Raw genomic sequence first — 12498 nt, 5'->3', positions numbered from 1 at the left:
GCAACCTACACCACAGCTCACGGCAACACCGGACCCCCAACCTACTGAGCAAGGGCAGGGATCGAACCCGCAACCTCATGGTTCCTAGTCGGATTCGTTAACCACTGCGCCACGACGGGAACTCCTCAACTAATTTTTTTAAATTTAGGGACAATTTGGGATTTATCAAAAGAAAAAAAAAAAAAAGGTGCTAAAATGATTACAGAGAATTTACACGTACCCTTTACCTCGTTTGCCCTAACGACAACATCTTACTTCATGACGGGACATTTGCCAAAACCAAGTGACTAACGTAAGTACAATACTAGGAACTAAACGACATTTGGTTCAGATTCCTACACTTTTTCCCTTCTTCTCTGCCAGAATCCAATCCCAGATACCGCAGCAATGAGTCATCCTGCCTTCTTAGCCTTCTCTGGTCTATTCCGATAACTTAGTTGAACTTTGTTTTTGAGGACCTGGCAATTTTTCTGGTCAGCTGTTTCACAGGCTGTTCCTCACCTTGGGTTTGGCTGATGCGTTTTCATGATTAGACTGGGGCCCTCCAACTGGGGGAAGAGGAGCACACAGAGGAAGTATTTTTCTCATTGCACCCTATCCTGGTACATGGCATTGAAAACGTGACAAGAACACTGACCACTTGGCTAAGGTGGTATCTGCCAGGTTTCTCCACTCTCTCAAGTCACGATTTTTCCTTGGTCTATCCTCTAGTGCCCTAGGGTGTCGTTGTTGCTGTTTTCTGTACCTGAACAATGGAATTTAGAAACCCATATCTGGGGCACTGGGTTATTCAGTTGTCGGGTGTCCCTGGTTCCAGACCCTGTCAGTAGTCAGAGCTGGGAAATAAATGTACGCATGTTAATTCATGTGTATAAACACAGATATAACTACTTCTATTTCTCTCTCAACAGATGTTAAAATGGGAGTTCCCTGGTGGCTTGGCGGGAACCAGCGTTGTCATTACTGTGGTGCAGGTTTGATCCCTGGGCCGGGAACTTTTGCATGCTGTGGGCATGGCCAAAGAAACAAATCAAAACAAAACAAAAACAAGAGATGTTAAACATGAGTTCATACTGTCTCCGACTATAGAGTCATACAAGGGTCATGCTAGAAAACCCCTGATTATTTGTGCCTTTTTTTCTAACAATAAGAAACCTGACTCCCATTTTATATAATTTATTTACTTATTCGTTCAACTCAAGTATACACATAAAGTAGTTTTGGAATTGTCAACATATACTCCTGTGAAAATAATCTGATCTACCGGAGTGGCAGCTTTCTGTAGTTTTTACATACATCTACTCAGATTCATGGCCCCTTCCCTGACCCCTCACACATTCCTGAAGCATCTGTGTCCATTCTGGGAGAGGACGCCCTGCGGGGGAGATGGCACTCCTGGCCTAGGCTTGGCCATCTGAGCCAACTTTCAAGCAGTGGCAGGAATAAAGGCATTGCCTGATGGTTACACCCCCTCTAACCTACCCAGACCCCCAATTTCAACCTTCCAATAAACAGGTCCTTACATTTAAAACTCTCCGAATAAGAGCGCCTGACAAAGAACTAGGAATCTGAGTGGGCATAGGTGTGGTTAAGATGCAGAGTGGAGGCTGCAAAATCCAGCTGTCTGAGACCTTATCCCCCATGAAGTTCAACGATCAACCTTGGATGCAAAGGAGGATTCAGAGAAGAAAGCCCCTGGGGGACAGATGGCAAACCTGGCACAGACTTGGGGACAAAATGGGCACAGGGAGATTTTCTGTGGCTACCAAAATGTTTTAAAATATTTGTGTAGGAGTTCCCGTCCTGACGCAGTGGTTAACAAATCCGACTAAGAACCATGCGGTTGCGGGTTCGATCCCTGCCCTTGCTCAGTGGGTTAACGATCCGGCGTTGCCATGAGCTGTGGTGTAGGTCGTAGACGCGGGTCAGATCCTACGTTGCTGTGGCTCTGGTGCAGGCCAGCAGCTACAGCTCCGATTCGACCCCTAGCCTGGGAACCTCCATATGCCACGGGACCGGCCCAAGAAATGGCAAAAAGACAAAAAAAATAAAAAATAAAAATAAAATATTTGTGTATATTTAGATAACATCTATTTTCTAGCTTAATAGGGTGAGTGCCTAAAGGAAATGAAAGTTATCAGTAGCACAGGCAACAGAAAGCATGCAAAAAACACCAACTATAAAAGACAAAATTTTAAAAAAGAGAGACAAAATGACAAAGTGTGCATCACTAAAACATTACGACCTCCACTGTTCAAAAGCTGTAAATCCAAAAAAAAAAAAAAGAAGAAGAAGAAAGAATAAGCCTCAGGGAGCTATACACAAAACCCATATATCAACCAACCTCTCTCCAAAATAAATTAACAAGGAATTCCCGTCGCGGCTCAGTGGTTAACAAACCTGACTAACATCCATGAGAACACGGGTTCAATCCCTGGCCCTGCTCAGTGCACTGAGGATCTGGTGTTGTTGTGGCTGTGGTATAGGCCAGTGGCTACAGCTCTGATTTGACCTCTAGCCTGGGAACCTCCATATGCCACAGGTGCGGCCCTAAAAAAAAAAGCAAAAACTGAAAACACATTAACGAAAAAAAAAGAAGCAGGATCGTGCTAGCAGAGGAATAAGACGTGGTGCTCACCTTCTCCCACAAACACATCAAGAAAAAAAAATTTCTTACCATTCAATAATAAAAGCATAAAGAAACAGTACAAATGAGCAAAGCATTGAATAGATATTTTATAAAACCTGATACATGAATGACTAATAGTCCCTAACAATATTTACTCAAAAAATATATGTAAAACTTCTATAAGATACCACTTCATATCCACTGCAGTTGCTAAAATTAGTAAGATTGATAAGAGACAAGGATTTGAAATACCTGGAAGTCTTCTAAATTGCCCTGGGGAATATAAAATCTCACAAACAATTTGGAAAAAGCCCAACAGTTTCTTATGAAGTTAATGATAAAATTATCATATGATCAACAGATTACAGCCTTAGAATTTACACAAATAATGAAAATATACAACAAAGAGACTGGTAAGGATTGACTATAACAGCTCTACTCATAATGGCCAAAATCTTGAGGAAAACCACCTTTCCATTAGAAACTGAATGGACAAATTTGGCTTTACTATACGACATTACAGTAACTAGTAAGAAGGGGAATGAACTATTAGTACAGGCAGCGACATGACTAAACCTTAAAAGTATTGTGCTAGAATTCCCCGGTGGCCTAGTGGCTAAGGATCTGGTGTTGTCACTGCTGTGACATGAGTTCAATCCCTGGCCCAGGAACTTCTGCATGCCACAGGTGCAGCCAAAAAAAAAGAATTAAAAAAAAAAGGTATTGTATAAAGAGAAGGAAGTCATTTACCAAAGAGATTACATAGGATATTAACTTATTTATATTAATTTCTAGAATGTGAAAAATTAATATTTATAGAAATTAGGTCAATGTTTATTGGAAGCTAGTTTGGGTAAACGATTAAATCTATATGGATGTGAGTATTTATGCTCTTGTTTTAGGTCTCTCTTTTTTTTTTTTAATGCCATACCTGTGGCATGTCGAAGTTCCTGGGCTAGGAGCTACAGCGGAGGCCTAGCCACAGCCATGGCAACGGCAGATCTGGGCCACATCTGTGACCTACACTGCAACTTATGGCAGTGCTGGATCCTTAACCCACTGATCAAAGCCAGGGATCAAACCCGCATCCTCACGGAGACTGCATCAGGTTTTGAACCTGCGGAGCCACAATGGAAACTCCTGTTTTATAGCTTTACTGAGGTATAGTTACATAGTAGACTTATTTATTAAAGCTCTTTAGACTGTGAGATTGAAATGCATGTTGCGTTGTGTGTTCATTTCTCTCACAAATTTGATTAAACTGGTAACTATCATTTTATTACTTCTTGTGATTCCATGGGTTGTGGCTGGGGGGATCTTCCCCTCCGAGTGATGCCACCCAAGGCTACAGATAACCGCAGATGGAAATGAGCTAGAGCATCCATTTGTCACATGGCCCGTGAGTTTGTATATTGTTAAGGGCTGAACTGTGTTCCTCTAAAATTCCTGTGTTGAATCCTAACCTCTAGGATTTCAGGATGTATATTTATTTATTTATTTATTTATTTATTGTCTTTTTGCTATTTCTTGGGCCGCTCCCGCGGCATACGGAGGTTCCCAGGCTAGGGGTCCAATCGGAGCTGTAGCCACCGGCCTACGCCAGAGCCACAGCAACGCGGGATCCGAGCAGAGTCTGCAACCTACACCACAGCTCACGGCAACGCCGGATCGTTAACCCACTGAGCAAGGCCAGGGACCGAACCCGCAACCTCATGGTTCCTAGTCAGATTCATTAACCACTGCGCCACGACGGGAACTCCCAGAATGTATATTTAGAGAGAGGGTCTTTGAGGAGAGAATTAAGGTAAAATGAGGTCATTAGAGTGGGCCCGAACCCAACGTAACTGGCATTTTTTTTTTTTTTTTAAAAAGGAGATTTGGACACAAGGAGGCACAGAGGGACGATCAGGTGACGATACAAGAAGACAACGATGTGCAAGCCAAGGAGACAGGACCTCGGAAGAAACCAACTCTGCTAACAGCTTGATCTTGAACTCTCGGCCTCTACAATCCTGAGAAAGTAAATTTCTGCAGTTTAAGCTCCCCAGTCAGTGGGACTTTGCAAACTAAGACATCCATCTTTTAACTTCAGGTCACTTGTCTTGCCCTAGAAACAAGGTGACCAGGAGCAGTGCCTTGTCTTCTCTAAATAGGGAGAATTTTTCTCTCGCCTCCATAAGATCTCCCTTGTGTGAGCACATTTCACGGCAGCCATGCATTTCCGGCTTGCATCAACATACAAGCCCATCCATCTCTTAACCAGTCTGCACCTGCCTTTGTCCATCAGGTTGTAAAGCTGTGAGTGAAGACAAAGGCTCTGGTACAATTCTACCGGAAGACATGGGTTCTGGGCTACCTGCTTTTTGCACCTGTTCTGGCCCTCAAAATCTGTTCATGCTCAATCTTGGGGGCAGCACACCCACCATTCTTTCTATCTATCTATCTTAATTTATTTATTTTTGCTTTTTAGGGCCCCACTCTCGGCATATGGAAGTTCCCAGGCTAGGGGGTGAATCGGAGCTACAGCTGCTGGCCTACGCCATAGCCACAGCAATACAAGATCCCCAACCCACTGAGCGAGGACAGGGTTCGAGCCCACATCCTCAAGGATACTAGTCAGATTCATCTCCACTGCGCCACAGCAGGAACTCCATCATCTGATACATTTTCACTGAGATGGCTTGAACTTCTAACTTTGAGATCTGACCAAACCCATTTCTGGCCAGATGGCACTTGGATCTGTCTGTTCCATGATACAGCAGCCTCCTGTATTTCTGTATTTTTAAGGGTCATGCTGAGAATTTAAATATAAGCATATTAGGGATCTTAACTCATTCTTCCTTTAGGATGTTAACAGTGGTACTAATTTCTGCCGTTACACCCAAATTATAGTATTGCTTTATTACCATGGCCAGGATTCTTCTACCTGGTTTTACTCATAAAGACAGTTTTTTTGTTTTTTTGTTTTTTTTGTCTTTTTGCCATTTCTAGGGCCGCTCTCGTGGCATATGGAAGTTCCCAGGCTAGGGGTCCAATCGGAGCTGTAGCCACCAGCCCACAGAGCCACAGCAACATAGAATCCGAGCCGCGTTCGGCAACGCCGGATCCTTAACCCACTGAGCGAGGCCAGGGATCGAACCCTCAACCTCATGGTTCCCAGTCAGATTCGTTAACCACTGAGCCACGATGGGAACTCCAAGACAGCTCTTTTATCAGAGGTAAAAAGCACAGTGCAGTGGTTATGCCAACCACCACTTATATGTACCCTAGTTACATGTTTGGAGACCGAGGTCTACGTCATTGACTTAGATGTGACGTTTTATTTATTTGTTTATTTAATTTTATTTATTTTTTTTGTCTTTTTGCCATTTCTTGGGCCACTCCCGCGGCATATGGAGGTTCCCAGGCTAGGGGTCCAACCGGAGCTGTAGCCGCCGGCCTACGCCAGAGCCACAGCAACGCGAGATCTGAGCCGCGTCTGCAACCTACACCACAGCTCACGGCAACACCAGATCCTTAACCCACTGAGCAAGTTCAGAGATCGAACCCGAAACCTCATGGTTCCTAGTCAGATTCGTTAACCACTGCGCCACGACGGGGAATTCCTAGATGTGATGTTTTAAAGGCCAGGACTCCATTAAGTACCTGGATCCTGTATGATCCCAATCAAACAGGGATTCCTAACGACACTTGGATGCTCTAGGTATCAAAGTCAGTGCTGACCTGAATCCTACAGTCTTTCAAATGCTTATTCTCCTTGCCCCAGTGTATAAATAAAAAGGCATTAAGTCCTGCTGAGGAAAGACTGGCGAAATCATTATCATATAAACTCACCCTGGTACTGGATGGTCCTCGTGGCTGTGGGCCAATCTTCTGCATTCAAATCCAGGTACAGATACTGGCTCGGCTCTGGTGTGGCCTTTGGATCATTGTCAAGAAAAGGCAAAATAAGGAAGAGAAGACCAATTCTGTGGATCATGAAGTGACTGGGAATCCGGTATCTTAAGACTTTTGAGTGCATCAACCCATCCCTAGTGTCTGAGGTCCAAGGCAGTGGAGTCTGGAGACCCAAGGATTATGCTGGCCTGAGTTCAGGATATTCAAAGATTCATTCATGTGTTTGAGCTGTTCGTGTCATTGTATCTGTTCTTGGCCCCATATCCCCTTTCACTGTTACCTCTTTTGCTACAGAAACAGCAATCAGAAGATAAGAGCAATCTCCGGGAAAACTCAGGAACTGGATGTGAATGGATTCTGGGACACATTTTTTTATTTTTATTTTTTAGTTGTTGCTCTTTACAGCCACACCTGCAGCATATGGAAGTTCCCAGGCTAGGGCTGGAATAGGAGCTGCAGCTGCCAGTCTACACCACAGCCACAGCAACGCCGGATCTGAGCCTCGTCTGCTACCTACACCACAGCTCACGGCAACGCCAGATCCTTAACCCACTGATCGAGGTCAGGGATTGAACCCAAGTCCTCATGGATACTGGTCGGATTCATTTCTGCTGCAGCACAATGGGAACTCCTGGGGCACACTTTTTAAAATTAATTTTTTAAATGTACACGAGATAGTATATTTTATGCCATGTTTCCCTGTAGTTTCGAGTGTTGAAATGTTCTCAGTAAGTCATACCTTATGTACAAACAAGAAGAGCTTTAATGGTAGAAAAAAATTTAAAAATGTCCTGTTCTGGTCAGAGTGTAAGTTAATTACCCGAGGCCTCAATTTCCCAATGGCACTAATTTACTCCAAAATAGCTGTTACCGTGGGCCTAACGTCACTGAAGGGAGGATTATATGAGATGCTAACAGGGTTAAAACGTACACTTCTCTCAGGTGGGTGGAAGCAGAGAGCCTGCGATTCCCGGATGCCGGGAGGAAGGAAGCCAGTGCTCGCGCTCCATGTCTGGTCGAGGGGAACAGCCCCCAGTCCCACCCCTCCAAGAAGAGTCCTGATGTGCACCGCCCCCTACAGACGGAACCCCCTCCTGTATTCGTATTATGAGACTAGGGTTATGGTTTTGTGTGTGTGTGTGTGTCTTTTCTAGGGCCGCACCCGTGGCATGTGGAGGTTCCCAGGCGAGGGGTCTAATCAGAGCTGAAGCCGCCGGCCTACACCACAGCCACAGTAACACAGGATCCTTAACCCACTGAGCGAGGCCAGGGATCGAACCCGCAACCTCATGGTTCCTAGTCAGATTCGTTAACCACTGAGCCATGACAGGAACTCCATATGGTTATGTCTTTTAAGGGAAAAAAAAAATAATACCACAAGAGCAAGTACCCTTCTCAAGAAATCCTATCCCGTGGTAACTTAGATGCCTGAACTCACGTGGTTCAGGGGGTCTCTACCAGGTCTTCCCCAGTGTAAAGCCACTTTTTCTTTCCCCTTTCTACACCCCACCATTGGGAAGGGAATCATGTGTCCAGCCCACACCCCAGGGGAGGGAAAGTAATTGTAATCCATCCGAGTTGTTCTACAAGGAAGTTCGACCTGCTTTCACCCCATCTATTTATGCATTCAATGATTCATTCATATTATTATGGACTCAGGGGTATTTACATCGTTTCTTGGGTCTTATAATCCAGTACTGATAATGATTTATTGCTCCAGCTTTGCTCATTGGGAGCCATTTCAGGTTGGCTTCTGTACCCATGTGCAAAGTTTCTATTCTTTTTAAATCAGAGAATGGGGAGTTTCCGTCATGGCACAGCGGAAGTGAATCTCACTAGGAACCATGAGGTTGTGGATTCAATCCCTGGCCTCGATCAGCAGGTTAAGGATCAGGCGTTGCCGTGAGCTATGGTGTAGGTCGTAGACTTGGCTTGGATCCCACGTTGCTGTGGCTCTGGTGTAGGCCAGTGGCTACAGCTCCAATTGGACCCCGCACGTGGGAACCTCCATGTGCCGAGGGTGCAGCCCTACAAAAAAAAAAAAAAAAAAAAAAAGATAAAAATCAGACAATGGTATTTAAAAACCAGTATTTGGAGGCGTAATGTTAGCAAAATGGCAGTTCCCAGCTCCTGTCTCCTTCAGAGACACGTCAAAAAATAGAAATGGTAAGAACTCTGTAAAACAGTCAACAAGTTACAGCATCCAAGCCAATGCTGAATCAAGAAAAAAAAAATGAGACTTCAAAGTTGTAGAAAAGCTTCTGTCCTTTTTTTTTTTAGGGCCGCACCCACAGCATATGGAGGTTCCCAGGCTAGTGGTCGAATCAGAGCGGTTGCTGCCGGCCTACACCACAGTAACACCAGATCCAAGCCATGTCTGCAACCTATACCAGAGCACATGGCAACGCCAGATCATTAACCCAGTGAGCAAGGCCAGGGATCAAACCCACAACCTCATGGCTCCTAGTCGGATTTGTTTCCGCTGGGCCACGACGGGAACTCCAAGGAAGTATTTCTTTGGGAAGTCAGAACATATATAGGAGAGTCAAAAAGTTAGGCCCAGGACAAGTCTCCTGCTCAGCAAAGACTTGAGAGGATCCCAAGTTTTCACTTGGGAATGAACCAGGGCAAGCACAGTCTGTGTGGAGCTGGTCAGCTCAGAGTGGGCTGTATTTGGGGCAGGATTCTATTAACTACCTGGACCTCATGTCCCAATCAAACAGGAATACATGCCGACACTTGTTCCTCTGGAGAGCAACGTGAACTCAGCCCTGTGCCCAGGAGTGCCTGAAATGCTCGGCTAATCTCCTCGTCACAGTGTATAGTTACCCAACAGTCCACAGTCCCAGGGAGGAAGCGGGGAAACATCTACTGTGTAAGCTGAGCATAGTGTTATAGGGCCTCCCCTGCTGTGGACCAACCTTCTCCAGCATTCAGTGGGTTCCCAGCGAAGGCCCTGGCTCTGGACTGGGGAAGGGTTCAGTGCGAAAGCTTCCCTTAGCCTCCCACCCATCTTTTACTTCATTTGATGATACAGGTTGAGAGCTACTGTGTTGGCTGCCCTTCTGTTCTGCTGGAGGGGCACTCTTTTCTCCTACGTACCCCGATTGCTTTCAGCCATTCAGGGCCCTCTGGCTTCCACTGGGCTTCCATCCCCAGCTTGTATCTCATGAAGATAAATGTCAACGGGCCTTTGACAGTTAAGCCCCACCCTCTAGTACCTAGAGTCTTGGTTATCTTTTGTTATCCAGGATTTGATCACCAAAGTGAAAAAAGGATATGGGGTGGCAAGCCTGATTAAATATGAAAGGAAAGTCATAGTTTAGCTTGTACTCTTACACCAATGTCTATTTCATAGTTTTGATAAATGCACCATGGTTATATACCATGTATTTTCTATACTTCCTTTGGGGAAATCAGATGAAAGGTAGATAGGAACTCTCCAGGGTACACTTCCAAAACTAAAGCTCATTTAAAAAGTTAAAGTATAGGAGTTCCCATCGTGGCTCAGCGGTAATGAGCCCAACTAGTAATCATGAGGATGTGTGTTCAATCCCTGGCCTCACTCAGTGGGTTAAGGATCCAGCACTGCCATGAGCTGTGGTGTAGGTCGCAGACACAGATTCTGAGTTTCTGTGGCTATGGTGTAGGTCAGCAGCTGCAGCTCCAATTCCACTCCTAGCCTGGAAACTTCCATGTTCTGTGGGCGTGACCCTAAAAAAAAAAAAAAAAAAAAAAAAAGTTAAAGTGTAAAAACAAAATTATGAAAAGGCCCCTTTTAAGAATAAACAAAATCAAGCAAGAGTCTAGGGGCAGGTGGAGCTAGTGACATGTAAAAAGTAACCTAAGAAAAATGACTCCAGTTTGTTTGTGACATATCATCGGTCCGTATTTCTCACACGAATATGCCCAAAAGTTGAAAATAAAATACAGTTGACTAATTATCCCTTAGGATCTTAAGAGCCCTGCAGAAACTTTGGGCAGTGTCTCAGCCAAGACTGTCAAAGGGGCAGCACTTCAGACCAGGGGGCTCGGCAAGGTACTAGCTCATCCACAGCATCTAGGTGCAGATACCTTTGTGTTTAATCTATTTTGAATTTGTTGAACTTTTTCGGTTTTTTTTTGGTCTTTTTCAGGGTTGCACGTGCGGCATATGGAAGTTCCCAGGCTAAGGGTTAAATGAGAGCTGCAGCTGCTGGCCTATGCCACAGCCACAGCCACACGGCCTCCAAGCTGCATCTGTGACCTACACTGCAGTTCACGGCAATGCCGGATCCTTCACCCACTGAGTGAGGCCAGGGATCAAATCCACATCCTCATAGAAACTAGTTGGGTTCATTATCACTGAGCCACAGTGGAAACTCCTGAATTTGGTGAACTTCTTAAATGAAGATATTAACATTTTTCCTCTAATTTGAGGGGCTTTCAATCATTAACTTTCTGTGATCCTTCCTTCCTCCCTCCCATTCTCCCTCCCTCCTCTGAGACCAGCACTGCATATTTAATGTAATATGTTAAATGGTTTCCCAAGGGTCTCTTAGGATTCCCTTATTTTTCTTTTTTTTTTTTTTTTTCTTTTTTTCTTTTTTTTGCTATTTCTTGGGCCGCTCCCGCGGCATATGGACATTCCCAGAGCCACAGCAACACGGGATCCGAGCCGCGTCTGCAACCTACACCACAGCTCACGGCAACACCGGATCGTTAACCCGCTGCTCAAGGGCAGGGACCGAACCCGCAACCTCATGGTTCCTAGTCGGATTCGTTAACCACTGCGCCACGACGGGAACTCCAGGATTCCCTTATTTTTCTACATTCCTTTGTCTTTATGTCCATCAACTGAACAATCTATATTGATCTACCTTCATTTTTGCGTATTCTTTCTTCCGCTAGCCCATATCCACAGTTGAACCTCTCTAGTAAATTACCCATACCAGTTATTGGACTTACTTAACTCCTGATATTCCTAGTAGGTTATATGTATGATTTCAATGTATTTATGCATGTTATCTATTTTATGTGTCATGTAATTGTATTTTCTTTAATTCTATAGTTTTGTTTTGTTTTGTTTGGCTGTGTTTGACCCAGGAACTCCATGTGCCACTGGCAGGGAGGAAAAAAAAAAAAAAAAACAGTAAGCCAGAATATGTTACAAACCATACAGGTTGATCACTTACTAAAATGGAAGATTTTCAAAGGAACCACGTCCAAACAAAAAACTTAGAGAGATCAGATTTATGGTTAGTAGAGGCAGGAGCTATGGGAAGGGGGAATTGTAAGAAAGGTGTCAAAAGTACAGACCTCCTGTTATAAGATAAATAAGTAGCTGGGATATAATGTACAACATGATAAACATAATTACCACTCTTTTTTTTTTGTCTTTTTGGGTAGCATCTGTGGCATATGGAAGTCCCCAGGATAGGAGTCAAATTGGAGCTGCAGCTGAGGCTTATGCCACAGTTACAGCAATACCAGATCCAAGCTGCATCTGCAACCTATGCCATAGCTTGGGGTAACTCCAGACCCTTAACCCACTGAGCAAGGCCAGGGATCGAACCCACATCCTCATGGATACTAGTCAGGTTCTTAACTCACTGAATCACATCAGGAACTCCTAATTACCACTCTCATATATAGTGTCCATATATATGTTATACATTAAAGTTCTTATAAGAATAAATCCTAAGAGTTCCCATTACAAGGAAATTTTTTTTTATTTCTTTAATTTTGTCCATATGTGATGATGGATGTTCACTAAAGTTATTGTGGTCATAATTTCATGATGTATGTAAGTCAAATCACGATGCGGAACACCATAAACTTATAGACTGCTATGTGTGAAGTACATCTCAAGGCACTTGGAAGAAAAAAATAAAGCAAATGTAACACAGAAAATAAATAAACATAGAACTACCATATGCCCCAGCAATCCTATTCCTGGACATATATCCAGATAAAATTTTCATTCAAAAAGA

The 12498-nt window shown here is 44.1% G+C and overlaps 1 long non-coding RNA gene across 8 annotated transcripts in view; it reads right to left on the bottom strand.

The window, feature by feature from the left end:
• LOC125134513 (uncharacterized) overlaps window positions 1-12498 on the bottom strand; it is a 74413-nt gene that overhangs the window by 39753 nt on the left and 22162 nt on the right. For all 8 annotated transcript variants that reach the window (XR_007136664.1, XR_007136666.1, XR_007136661.1 and 5 more), the window contains one exon: window positions 6464-6548. This is a non-coding gene — a long non-coding RNA (uncharacterized LOC125134513). The remainder of the gene's footprint in view (window positions 1-6463; window positions 6549-12498) is intronic.

Source organism: Phacochoerus africanus, chromosome 8 (genome assembly GCF_016906955.1).
Source record: "Phacochoerus africanus isolate WHEZ1 chromosome 8, ROS_Pafr_v1, whole genome shotgun sequence".
NCBI lineage: Eukaryota > Metazoa > Chordata > Mammalia > Artiodactyla > Suidae > Phacochoerus > Phacochoerus africanus.
The sequence above is the reverse complement of the archived record's forward strand: the minus strand, read 5'-3'. Positions and strand labels throughout refer to the sequence as shown.